This window comes from Patella vulgata, chromosome 6 (assembly GCF_932274485.2).
Source record: "Patella vulgata chromosome 6, xgPatVulg1.2, whole genome shotgun sequence".
NCBI classification, from domain to species: Eukaryota; Metazoa; Mollusca; class Gastropoda; family Patellidae; genus Patella; species Patella vulgata.
The window spans coordinates 49919876-49932586 of NC_065884.2; the positions used below are offsets into that span (position 1 = coordinate 49919876).

General features: G+C 35.6%; 1 long non-coding RNA gene across 1 annotated transcript; it reads left to right on the forward strand.

Moving 5' to 3' along the window:
- The first annotated feature begins 2028 nt into the window (after nucleotides 1-2028).
- Nucleotides 2029-5791, forward strand: LOC126824591 (uncharacterized). Its single transcript, XR_007681572.1, has 2 exons — nucleotides 2029-2410; nucleotides 4466-5791. It is a non-coding gene; the product is annotated as an uncharacterized LOC126824591 (long non-coding RNA).
- The last annotated feature ends 6920 nt before the right edge of the window (nucleotides 5792-12711 follow it).

Genomic DNA, 12711 nt, shown 5'->3' on the forward strand with positions numbered 1-12711 from the left:
ATATTATATGGTATATTATGAAACGAACAATAACTTTCCTATGTTGATCTCATTAAACCCATTTCGTTTGTTTGATGTATTTAACCGTGCATGTATCTGTTTTTAAAAATGATTGACATATAGTTTTCCACCGGAAGAAGATAATTTATTTTATAGTTTATTTTACAAGTTTCCTGTCGAACCAGTTTAAATCAGTTCGCTGGCCTGTGTACACCCTACAACAGAGTAAAGGAAGAATATTTTAAGGTCAGTAATACTACAGAACTGTTAAATGTATAGACTTTATATATATATATATATATATATATATATATATATATATATATATATATATATATATACATCCATTATAACATCTAAAGACCCTCAATTAAGACGAGACCGCTAAGACCAGAGGAGAGTATAAAGCAGACTACACTTAGGGCACTTAGAGGGTGGGGGCTGAGCCATGGCATACCATACCTTTACACTTGGTTCATTGGTTCAGGGATTATGTTTATGTCCTGAAGATCTGAACATGTCCATAGTTAGCAACAACCAAGAACTAAGCTGCCTTCGATTAGAGACAAAGAAGCTTCAAAGGTGACTGATATTCCTTACGATACCTGCCAAGTGTCATGTACGCTAATGGGGTGGGGGGGGGTAGTACTTAAGAGGCAACCCCAAGATCAAGAAGATGATCAAGATTTAGACACTGGTGGTGGTCACGGTATACTTTACTTTAAGCCGGCCAAGTTCAGTTAATGCATGTCAATAGGGTTTGTGGTAACGGTCCCCCTCCCTCGTGTTGCAATTTCCGATTTTTGTTTTCATTTTCCTATATTCATTAAGCGAAGAAATAAAACAAAGACAGATTAATTGAATCTGAATATTAAGGAAATATTAATCCGACTGTGAAATCTAATCTGGAAACCATCAGTGGAAAATTTCTCCAGTAGTCTGTGCCCAACTCCCACACGTTTCGGTCCAGGGAAAGTTGTTCTAACTCAACTGTTTTCAGGGGCGGACTGGATCTCACACCCCCAGCGTCCAGGAATTGAGGTCACAATATTGTCATTAGGGTAATGGAAATATGATGACATTGGCGCAGGCATTTCCATGAGCACTTAAGAAAATTATTTCAGAAGGGAGGACACTTTTTCAGAAGGGAGGGTATTTTTTCAGAAGGGTGGACACCTTTTTGGAAGGGATGCCACATCCACGCAGGTTGGAAATCTCATCGGATTCGAGCATTATCAAACGTTTCCGGTTTCTTTTGTTTTCTGATTTATGAGGGAAGCCACTTACCCTGCCTACCCACCCAGCATGCGTCTGGTTACATTGATTGGGGTTACAGTGATTTTTATATGCTGTTCAGACTAGACGGGCAGCCCAGATAATTTTGGTCAAACGCACAATATCTGAGTATAGGAACATTTATGTAACACATTCAGATGTGGATTATTACTGGGGCCCCCCTCATGCGGACCCTAACAGCTCAAATGGAGGACCCTCATAAAGGGCTGGAATAAACATTTTTGAGTGCTCCGTGAAACCAAATGAACGGTACATATAGAGTACAATGACTGCTAGGCAATATTTTTACCTGTACATTATGTAGGTACGAGTCTCCTCGGGATTCAGTACAAGTAGGTTCACTTGGCCTATACGGATATCCCGAATTGGTAGGAGAATATATTCGTTGTTTCCGAATTTTAATACCGCTTTTACTTGTAACTGCACTACTTGATTATTCTTTAGTTGTGGGGATCCGAAAGAATTAATTTGTCTAATATAATAGGTTAGCTTGTATTTATTCGGGTTTATTTTTTTATTTTTTTCATTTTTTTTTTTTGGGGGGGGGGGGGGTCTTTAGAAATAGTACGGTATTCGTTTTGAGAGGGTATTTCAGACTGAATAAACAAGTTATACTATTTAGATGTGACTTCTTCTTTGAAACAAAACTATGACTTTCTACGCCTATTGAATTCAATACACAGTAGAGAGTGGTAACGACAGTAATTATCTCCACAAAATAAACATTTTAGTGGTTATTTGATAACTATGGTCACATCAGTTTTGGGAGATAAACCGCTTCGGTTTGACACAAAATGAAACCGTGCACCAACCAAACTGGTTCTTTTTTTGTTACTCATGACGGTGTTCCATAGTAGGACAATGTTGACAAGTAAATAACGTAAAATCGACAACAGGTAAACGAAATAAACAAACAAAAGCTTTGTATGGTGACCTCGCGGATTTTGTTGTGGTGTAATTTCATGGGCCACGTTTGGGTATTATTGTAACTTTTGAACTGATTTTGTGACGTTGTATTTACGGTGTCTAACCTTAATCACGCCTAGAAACAGGGGTTTTATATCGTTTAAGGGATTCTGTACTTTTAAAAGATTTTCAAGTTTCCTGAAAGTAGGTAAGAATACGTTTAATCCAATTTTAACTTGTAAGTCGGTAGATTTGTGACGTTGTATGGGCTTGGTTTAAGGTACGAGTGGTTAAGTGGTCTTGCGTGTGCGCTTTAGATCATAAGGTCTGCCATTGAGTAAAATGGCGAGGTTTCGATCTCAAGCATGTACGCGACAAGTAATAGGGTCGACTGGCTAACCTCGTGGGTTTTCTGCGGGTCCCCCGGTTTCGTCCCACTGCTAAAGACCCCTAAACAGAAGCAGATACTTGAAATAAAATTATACCATGTGTTAGTCCTAAAATGACTTAGTGTGTGTCTACTGGACGTTAACCTCCATTTATCTCACTCTGGTTTTGTGTTGGCGGGGTATGCTTATTTGCCATTTGTTTAAAGATAGAAGAGTGAAAACAATAATGTCAGGCCGGGATACAGAAAAGGGGTCATACTTTATAACAAACTTGGGAAAGACATTAGATTAGCCGTGAGATCATATATTAAGTAGAACGATATAATAATAATAATATAGAACACTAAAAAACAATTAAAGATGTATGCTGAACTTGTCTCTCAAACACGACCGGCAAATTTCGCAGGAAACTCTTGTCTGCGACATTACCCCCGGTTGAAGCGGATGTTAAGTCCCACAAACGATTCTGTGTGAAGAAAGTATAACTCGCATTTAAATTGTTATTGCATAATGCGATTACCGTGTATAACTAATTTATGGTTATTTAGTTTGAATGGATATAAAGAAAATGCTACGTGTGTTTGATAGCGGTAAGAGAATAGTTATCGAAACGTCGTGCCTATGTATTATGTACATGTATAATAAACCAGTTATTGCTGTTACTATATAACTGTACTAGTTCACAATTGCTAAATCCTAATTTTTTGTACCAATCGGATTGGTACAGACGATGTGTTCTGTAGTAAATTTACTTTTTGGATCTACTTATGGGTGTGGTCTGAAAGTCTAAATTTGCCTTTTAAAGATGCATTATGTAAGATTTACTTACAGAGCAGTCCGCTCTTTCTATAATAGTTCAAAAATAGATAATGCAAAATGAATATATTGAAAATTTTATACAAATTCCTTTATTCTGAGTGAAGTTATCACTGTTTGGAATTTTGACAATATGAGGCATTGGTTGTTTATTATCGTTTCGTATAAAGGGCACTTATTATTCGAGACTTAGCCTCGCTCCTCCGTTCTAATTTACTTAGACAGTCGATTATGGACATACCATTTTAATAAATGTTTAAATGATAGTTTATATAACATTTAAAGTCAAAATAAAGACCAGCATAATGCATCTTTAATCTCTGATGGTTTGTGCAACGCCCTTAACAATGATATAATTACAGTAGTTCCGTAACAGATGAAATGAGGGTTTAATGTCTTATTTTTTCCTGCACCGACCGGACTAATGAGATGGAGCCTACGTTGAATTGCAACTGTCAAAGGTTCTTTTACGTGCACACCAAAGAAAGTCCGGTCACAAAACCAATATCAAAATTTAACCAGAATGTCAATGTTTGCAACCATTTGAATTTGCAACTGGACATCGTTCACACGGTCATTGATAAGTAGTATCGGGTGTTCTTGAAAGAGAAAACAAAACCTTCATTTCTTAGTACACTATTCCCGTCACAACTTAAAGCTAGGCATTCAAATGTGGCCAGAATAGTAAAGTGTCGTCAATCCTATCTGCATATGTTCAGTTACCCTTACCCTACATTAGTCTGGAAAATATTGTATACTAGCATGATCACGGGGATGAAGCGTGATGGACGAACCTATACACAGACATCTTTGATTTTATTTATATTGTGTTGTATACAATGCAATCTTACAATGTGAAATATTGGCCGAGGTGCAAATTGTTTCGCCTGCTATCTATAAATTATAACGCAGTGTGTAAAAGGGGTGTCATCATTGAAATTCAAAAATTGTGCACATCAAAATGTTTGACTCAAGGAACCGTCCCAGATTTATTCCCAGCTTCTTATAGATGTGGAGATTTTTTTTTTTTTTTTTAAGTTATAATGTGTTTCTTTCAGGAAGAAAGAAACCGAAATTATGGACAATGGTGGATCGCTGACATTCACAAGATCTGGAACAAAGAAATTAAAAATCCTGGTTGTGATTATAGCTGTAATAATTATTGTTGCAGCACTTTCAATATTATTAGCCTTGTTTGTGCCTAGAAATGACATCATCAGCAATACGTCAGAAGAAATGGATACCAAAGTTATGCAGATTACAGATGTTCAAGTAGCCAATGAAACGTTCCATGAAACTTGATGAAACTCTTTATTCAATAGCATTAAGGATCGAAATTGGCTTATTCCGATTTGAGTATTTCCGAATCGGCGATATCATTGAAATATTTTTGTATATGGATGTAAATCAACAGACGGGGTCTCAGGCATGGGATGGAATTTTGTATAATGGTATTCAAATATTTTGCGATGAAAGAAAGCAGGCTGTATGTAACTGAAGAATAGCTAACGCCTACCCGAATCGTGTATATTTACTTATATTTCTCTTCTTGTCAATGTGTTCAAAACATTTATATTGGTAATTTAAAATATAACAAAGATTATTATAAAATGTAGTTACTTTAGTAACGGATTTTTATCGACTCAAGCCTCTATCCGTTACTGGCTGATGCTATATACAATTAATATGAAAATAAGGCTTTTTCCCTATCTCGGTTCTAAGGCTATTTTAGAATCCTTACCTTCTATTTGTCATCGTTATTCTTCTTTGTTCGCGAAAGGGAATCATTTCTTGCCACATCAGACACAAATTTATAATAATCTAACACTATTTTCATGTAGAATAAAGCGATCCACAAACACAAACAAAATTCATTTGAAATGATCTGCCATTATGAAACTCAAGCCTGCGCAGACCGGAGGTCACGGGTTCATAGCCGCGCTCAGCCAAAATTTCAAATTTATAAATGGAATGTTACCGTAAAAGAAAATTCTTGGATTATTATAAATTTGTGTCGGATATGACAAGAAATGATTCCTTTTGGCAAACAAAGAAGAATCACGGTGAAAAATAGACGGTAGGGATTCTAAAATAGCCTTAGAACCGAGATAGGGGGAAAGCCTTATATTAGTTGTATATAGCATCAGCCAGTGACGAATATAGGCTAGACCATTAAGAATCCGTTACTAAAGTAACTATATAAAATGGTGCGTGTATGTAATTTCTTTCACAAATTAGTGCGGGAATTATTTCTAACCCGATAACAAAGTGAGCCGGGTTACAAAGACCTTTAAATGCTTGTTTTATCCACCAATTGAAAGTCGATATAGAACTTTTCTTTTCAGCAAACCTATAGTAAAAAAATAAAATAAATAACATTCCAACATCTCAAATTATTTATTGATGCTCCCGGAAATACGCGAAATATTATGCAGTCTTAAATCTTAATGGGAAGTAACCTGTTCAGATTTCTTGCCTACCCCCCCCCCCCCGACCGGCATGCAGTGCGATACATATTCCCAATTACGGAGTTTACCGGAATATATAGAGGAATGTGGATTGATTTCCTAATTCTACACTTCTCGTTTGTCCTGAAACATCTTTCAGCATTTCTATTTACAACGATTTTTGTACGTCGACGACTACGACAACATGAACTGCAAGATTAAATAAATACAGTATGACGTATTATTGATTGACAGGACTGTGCTCGTCTTTTCTTGTTTTTCGAAAATGATTTATTTGGTGTCCGGGGAAGATACAATAAAATTGATTATGTTATCTCCTCACGTACTGACCAATCAGAATCTCGGTGTGATGTACAGGGCTGCCTTTTATGAGGCATTGTCGGAATTTAAAAACCCAATCGCATTCGGTTGATTCTGGTAGGTTTAGAGTTAGCGTATGATTGGCTGACATAAATTGTAAGTTTCACCGTTAAAACACGGTTTTGATGCCTTAGATGACAATGAAGTGTAAAGGTTTTTAAAAAAAACTTTGGATACGGTAAAATGTCGGTTTCAAATATTTACACTGTCTTGACCAATCAGATGCCCAGAACAATTGATTTTTTTAACGTGTCCATTCGTGCAACGCAGATCGAATTTTAAATCCAAAATTGAAGAAATCAGAAACCACAATATTGAAATAGCAAATATTTTTGTGGGGGAATTTTCCTTTGAAATTGTAAAAACATTACATCACAGGAATGATGGTATTCTTTAAAATCGTGACCTAGTATTTTTCACGTACATATTTTTTAAAAACATTAATAAGAACAAACAACAACTCTAAAATAAGCAGCCTCACTGTTCTTTTTTGTGTTTTATCATTTTTTTTAAAAAATCAGTATGGGTATTGTGTAAGTCTCAAGCCTCGGTCAATTCAAAACGAGGTTTGTTACGTGCCTACAGTGGAGTAAGCCACCCCGAATCAAAAAAGAACAAACAATTGGAGTAGATATGGATTACGAATTGCGTAGTGAATCTAATTTTGGAGTATAACTGTATTCTTCCTGGATGGAAACTTTGTTTTATGTTTTTTTAGGAAGAAATAATGTTTTGTTAGTTCAACAAGATAAATAGAGAGAGTCATGCTCGTCTTTATGTTATATCAAATACATCAACACGATTCGATGAAGCATAAACATCCGGTGCTCCATTATATATATCAACGTGATTTAAAACGGAGAAAGAAAAACAATTGTGATTGATTTATTGAAGGACAAGCATCATTATTACCAATCGAAACAAACAGCGTGTATTATATATTATTAATCATTTTGCTCTTCAGTGCATAGTGTCGAAAAGTAGGATGGTGGTGCGCTGCAGACCAATATGATTTAGAGCCCCAATACGCCAGACAACAAATAATCATTTATCTACTTGAATTTATCTAAATTAAAGCATTAAATAGCCTTCTTTATATACGTAATCTCATGATTAAAAACCCCCCACTAGATGCCAATTTCAGTTTGAGGTTCTTGGATTGAAATTCAAGCGTAGAGAAAAATAAGATGGCGGTACAAAACCAATAGAAAGGACGTTTAGAGGACCATATACTCAGCTATAGAAATAATTATTGGGTAAATCGTTTCGCCTATTATTATCCTTTGTTTCGAAGAATGGGTCAAATGCATGGAGATTTTTTTATTTTACTAGACCTGTCTACTACATTTGATACGATCAACCAACCATTCCAAACTTTTAGATTGTCTTAAACACAAATCTCAGAAACAAATCTAAAATAAATCTAACATATCCCACGAATAGTTCTTAGATAATCTCAGAAACAAATCTAAAATAAATCTAACATATCCCACGAATAGTTCTTAGATAATTGGCTTGAAAGATCTTGAAAGAAATCCAATACTTTAGAACTTCCGAATTCCACAAGGGCCAGTCTTTGGGTCTATCTTATTTACACAGACGGCCCGCTTGCTGACATAGGCGTAGAAGCCGTCCATTTTCGGACAGTGTATTTCTGTTTTTTTCGGGCACAAACATCAGAGATTGGGGAATTCGGCGTGAAAGGAGCTGAAATGTCGAAAGAAATGTAAACGGAAGCAAGACCCCGACAGAATGAATCAAGAAGGAAAAGGGGCAGGGTTATTGGATGTTGCTAGAAAACATTAGTAAAAGTTTCAAAACAAGCTTCTAAATTTTTTGATTGAAAGTTTCGAATGTTTGAATGTAAATTCAACCATCTCTAATAAAACTGTGAGTTATTTATAGACCCCCATCAGATCAGACCAACAGTTCTTTGCTGCATTTCACGAGCTAATTAGTACATTTACTTTAACAATTCGGAGATATTAATAGAGGGAGATTTTAATTTCCATTTTGGTATACCAAACAACTCGTCTGTCATAAAGTTTATTGAACTTCTAAATATTTTTTCATTACAACAGTACATCAAAACCCCAACACACAACCGTGGACACATTTTGGATCTTGTAATTTCCCTTGTTGAATCAGATTTGTTAAGAAATCTGCAAATAAAACATTAATTATTATCCGACCATTTTTCTATTCTATTTGATTTATGTGTTTGTAAACCAATTCTACCCGTCAAAACTGTAACATTTAGACAATTGAAAGCGTTAGATCAACGGGAGAATAAACTCTGCTTGGTTCAATAATGAAATTCTTGATGCAAAACGAAAACGTAATAAGGCTGAACATGTTTGGCGCAAGTTTCAGCTAACAATTCACAACAGATTATAAACCACTAAAATCAAAAATGAACCATCTTATCGCCGAAGCTAAGAGAGCTTAATATTCAAATAAGATTGACTCTAGCAACGACAAGCAAACGGAACTGTTTAGGATCACCAACTCACTGTTAAACCCTAATGGCAAGACCATACTACCCGATAGTGAATCCCAAGAGTTCGTTAAGCCCACCCCACGATAGATTGGCACCCTACTTTACAGATACACGTACAGATAAGATTGTGAAAATTCCCCGAGGGCTTGCTAATACTGGATATGATAATTATTTATCATCCAATAATACATTGTACAGTAGATATCGCTTGTGTGATAAATTTCATAATCTCCTTAGGAGATATCACTTTACATGAATTTGATTGGTCAATCAAAAAGAAACTACTTTTTTTATTTTCAAAGAACAGTTCTTTTTTTTATTAAAAATAACTTCTTTCTTATTAAAAAGGAACTATTTTTATTTAATTGACTTCCATGGAAACACTCAATCTGTTTCAAAGAGAATTACGAGTCTTCTAATATCTCCGTAAAAGATGGCTGCCTTTAACACGTTTCGTCACAGCACGCGCCGTCAATCATTGGCTGAATGGCGTGTGCATTGTTTACATAAGACGTTACTGCTTTGGGCAGAATGCTGCCTTTTACTCATTTTAATACCCATTTACACTAAATAGGAAATAATTTTTACCTACAAATACGTCAAACGTCTTTATTTATTTTTCTAATACATCAAAAAAATGTTTTAGAATTTAATTTGTCGGTGGAAAAAAGTTAATATTTGAGACTCATTAAGTGATGTCATCCTTATCAGTGATTGTAGCGTCCTAGCGAATATTCACTGCTGATCAGTGTGGGAAACACTGGGTCAATATAAGGACTTTGCAATGGTTGAATTGCTGTCAAAAAATGATGTATCACTACGCCGTATAAATGTAATCAGGTTCAGTAAAAGTGAAATCTATAGCAAAGAATTATATTTATTTATGTGTGCATGTAAGAAAGGATTGAGTGATAAATAAAATCTACTATTCGTTTTTTTTTATATAAAAAAAATATCAACACCCGGATCGTCGATATCAAAAAAGACTCGTAGGAGATTCTCTATATACCCGCCTCGACTTCATACTTCATAATAACCTTCAACAGAGTGTGTTTTATATAGGACTTTAAACTAGTTGATGAGACTGAAATTGCAAAAATCATAAAACAGTCTGCAACCAAATCTTGCGCTCTCGACCCTATACCAACTGCTTTTTTAAAGGGACGTCTTACTACGACCCTATCCATAATAACTAACATCATCAGTTCTTCTATTTCAGAGAATATTGTGCCTGATGTGTTTAAGAGCCTTCGTTTTCCCATTGATAAAAAAAGAACAAGCTTACTTCCCAACTTGGACAAAAATTACCGACCGGTGTCTAACCTTCGTTTTCTATCAAAAACTCTGGAGATGGTGATAGCCAATCAAATTACGACCCATATATTTGAACACAATCTTATGGAAGAATAACAGAGCGCGTATAGAAAATTCCACAATACGGAAACAGCTCTTCTCCGTCTCCACAACGACATTACCATATGTCTGGATAAGCGTAAATGCATTCTGCTGATCCTGCTGGATTTATCAGCAGCATTCAACACCGTTGATCACGATATCCTCATGTCAAGATTAGAGTGTAACTTTAGAATCCAAATTGATGCCCCGAAACTCATAGAATCTTATATAAAAGGTCGCAATTAAACTATTATAGTTAATGGTGTGTCATCGACAAAAATGCCTTTAAATTGTGGTGTCCCACAGGGATCCATATTAGGACCAATGTTATTCAGTCTATACACTTCTGCCCTTGGTGTAATCGCTAGGAAACACGGCCTTTCATTTCTTCTATATGCTGACGATTCACAGCTTTACATTTTTTTAAACCTCAGCAAGATTACCACTTCTATATTTCAAAATCAATTTTTGAGCAATGTATAAGAAATAAAGTGTTAGGTGTGTCATAACTTCCTCAAACTCAATGACGATAAGACAGAATATTTGCTTATTGGGTCGAATAAAACTTTTGAGAAAATGGATAACAACCCCAGTAGTAAAGTGGGTGATGGTTTCTTTTGTTTCTCTAAGGCGGCTCGGAACATTGGGGTAATATTTGATTCTCACCTGTCAGTGGAGAGTATAGTGGCTGATTGGTATCATGTCGGGATGTCAAAATTCTGCTCTGAATGTTTTTTTAGACATTCCTTCAAGGATTAGGTAAATGTAACTCCAATGTCTGTAAGTAAAATATCGCAAAAGACTTAGGGATTTTTCACGTTTCAATGTGGTGGCTCTTCCGGTTCTCTCAACACGCCTCATGTTTTGTGAACGCATAAGTAATTTTTTGAAAAATTTGATTCTTTAACTTCTCTAAGGGGAGATAAGTTTTAAAAAAAATTAATGACATCGTCGAAGTTGGATCCGCCAGGTCTACTTACATGGCAAGTTTCGTGAAAATCGTGATAATATTAAAGAAGTTGCCAAGTTGGATTTTACTTCCGGGATGAGATGTCAATGACATAATTTCGAAATTCGGAAAACGAAAATAGCAGATTTAAAGTAAATGTATAGTACTGGTGAGCCGCGGGTCGTATTATGGGCGTAGTTTTGCTGTATCACTGGTGATTCAACATCAATATTGTTTTCAAACTATAGTAAATTAAACATGAAATAAATGTCATACAAAATAGGATAATGTACAGAGAAAAGTAGAGTTCACGGATTGATCTCATAACACATATGACCAATTTAACAAAAAACAAAAAATCACCTTATAAAAGATTCACCATACATATTTATTCACACTCAATATATATATTGAGTTCATAATTCACTACAATATTAAAGGGAAATTGAGTGTCAACATCAAATTCGTCGTGAAAAACGATATCAAAACCGCCGCCCCCCCCACACACACACACACGAGGGCTCGGGTCACCATTCTCATCCTATAATATTCAATCACCTAGCAACACGCACTTTCATTCTCTTTTATCCAGACACACTCGTATATCCAGACTCTCATTAACCGATTTTGAACATAACAAAATGTTTCAAGGTATTCACAATAAAAAGAATTAGCAAAATATGTCAAATGGTCACACAGTTACAGCGATGTAGGTAAATTTTTTTGTCACGATTTTTAAAAACAATAATTGGCCGAGAAAGTTCATCCAGATTTTCCGGCGTGGTTCTCCCTTGTCAGTGATGCAGGACGGAGGGGCTGACAAGGAAAGCTGTCTAGTCGTTCGGATGGGACGAAAAACCGAGGTCCCGTGTACACATTGGCGTGCACGTAATGATCCCTTGGCAGTTGGAATTCGATATAAGAGTAGGCCGTAGTGCCGCTGTCCGGGCAAAATTTCCCTCATAGCACACTGTATGGCGTATGCCCGTCTTCATTAGCCCAGGTTAGGAGCAGAAAAGTAGGCCGTTAAACTCCATTTCATTTCATTTCATTTAAAAACAACAAGTTTGATCCTTAATTTCTCCAGTGGGAGTTAAAGCTAGAAAATTTCTAATGACATCATTCAAGTCGTTTGAGACAGATCTACTTACATTCCAAATTTCATGAAAATCGTGCTAATAAGTATTAAAGAAGTTGTCAAATTAGTCTCAACTTGCGGGACGAAATCACAGAGACGAATTTTCGAAATTCGAAAATTGCAGGTGAAAATGCATTTTTTCAAGGTACTCAACGAAACAAGAATTAGTAAAATAGGATTATGCATTGTTATTTTGCTTGGTTTGTAAAATTCGGTGATTTCGGATTCGGAAAACGTTTTGAAAATATATTTATTCCAAAGCAAATTCAAAGTCACTTCCCATTAATATTGTAGGTCAAAGTTTTAGAAATATCCCATGGTTAAATTTTGAGATATAAGCGTTATGGGAAAAGAACAAACAAAAAATTATCATCTTAACAGAAACAATAAGCTTTCATATAAAATATTAAAGCTTAATGAAAAAGACAAAGCGACTCTCATACGACCATTCGTCATAACGCCATATCCCAACGCGTAGTTGTTATTATTGAAAG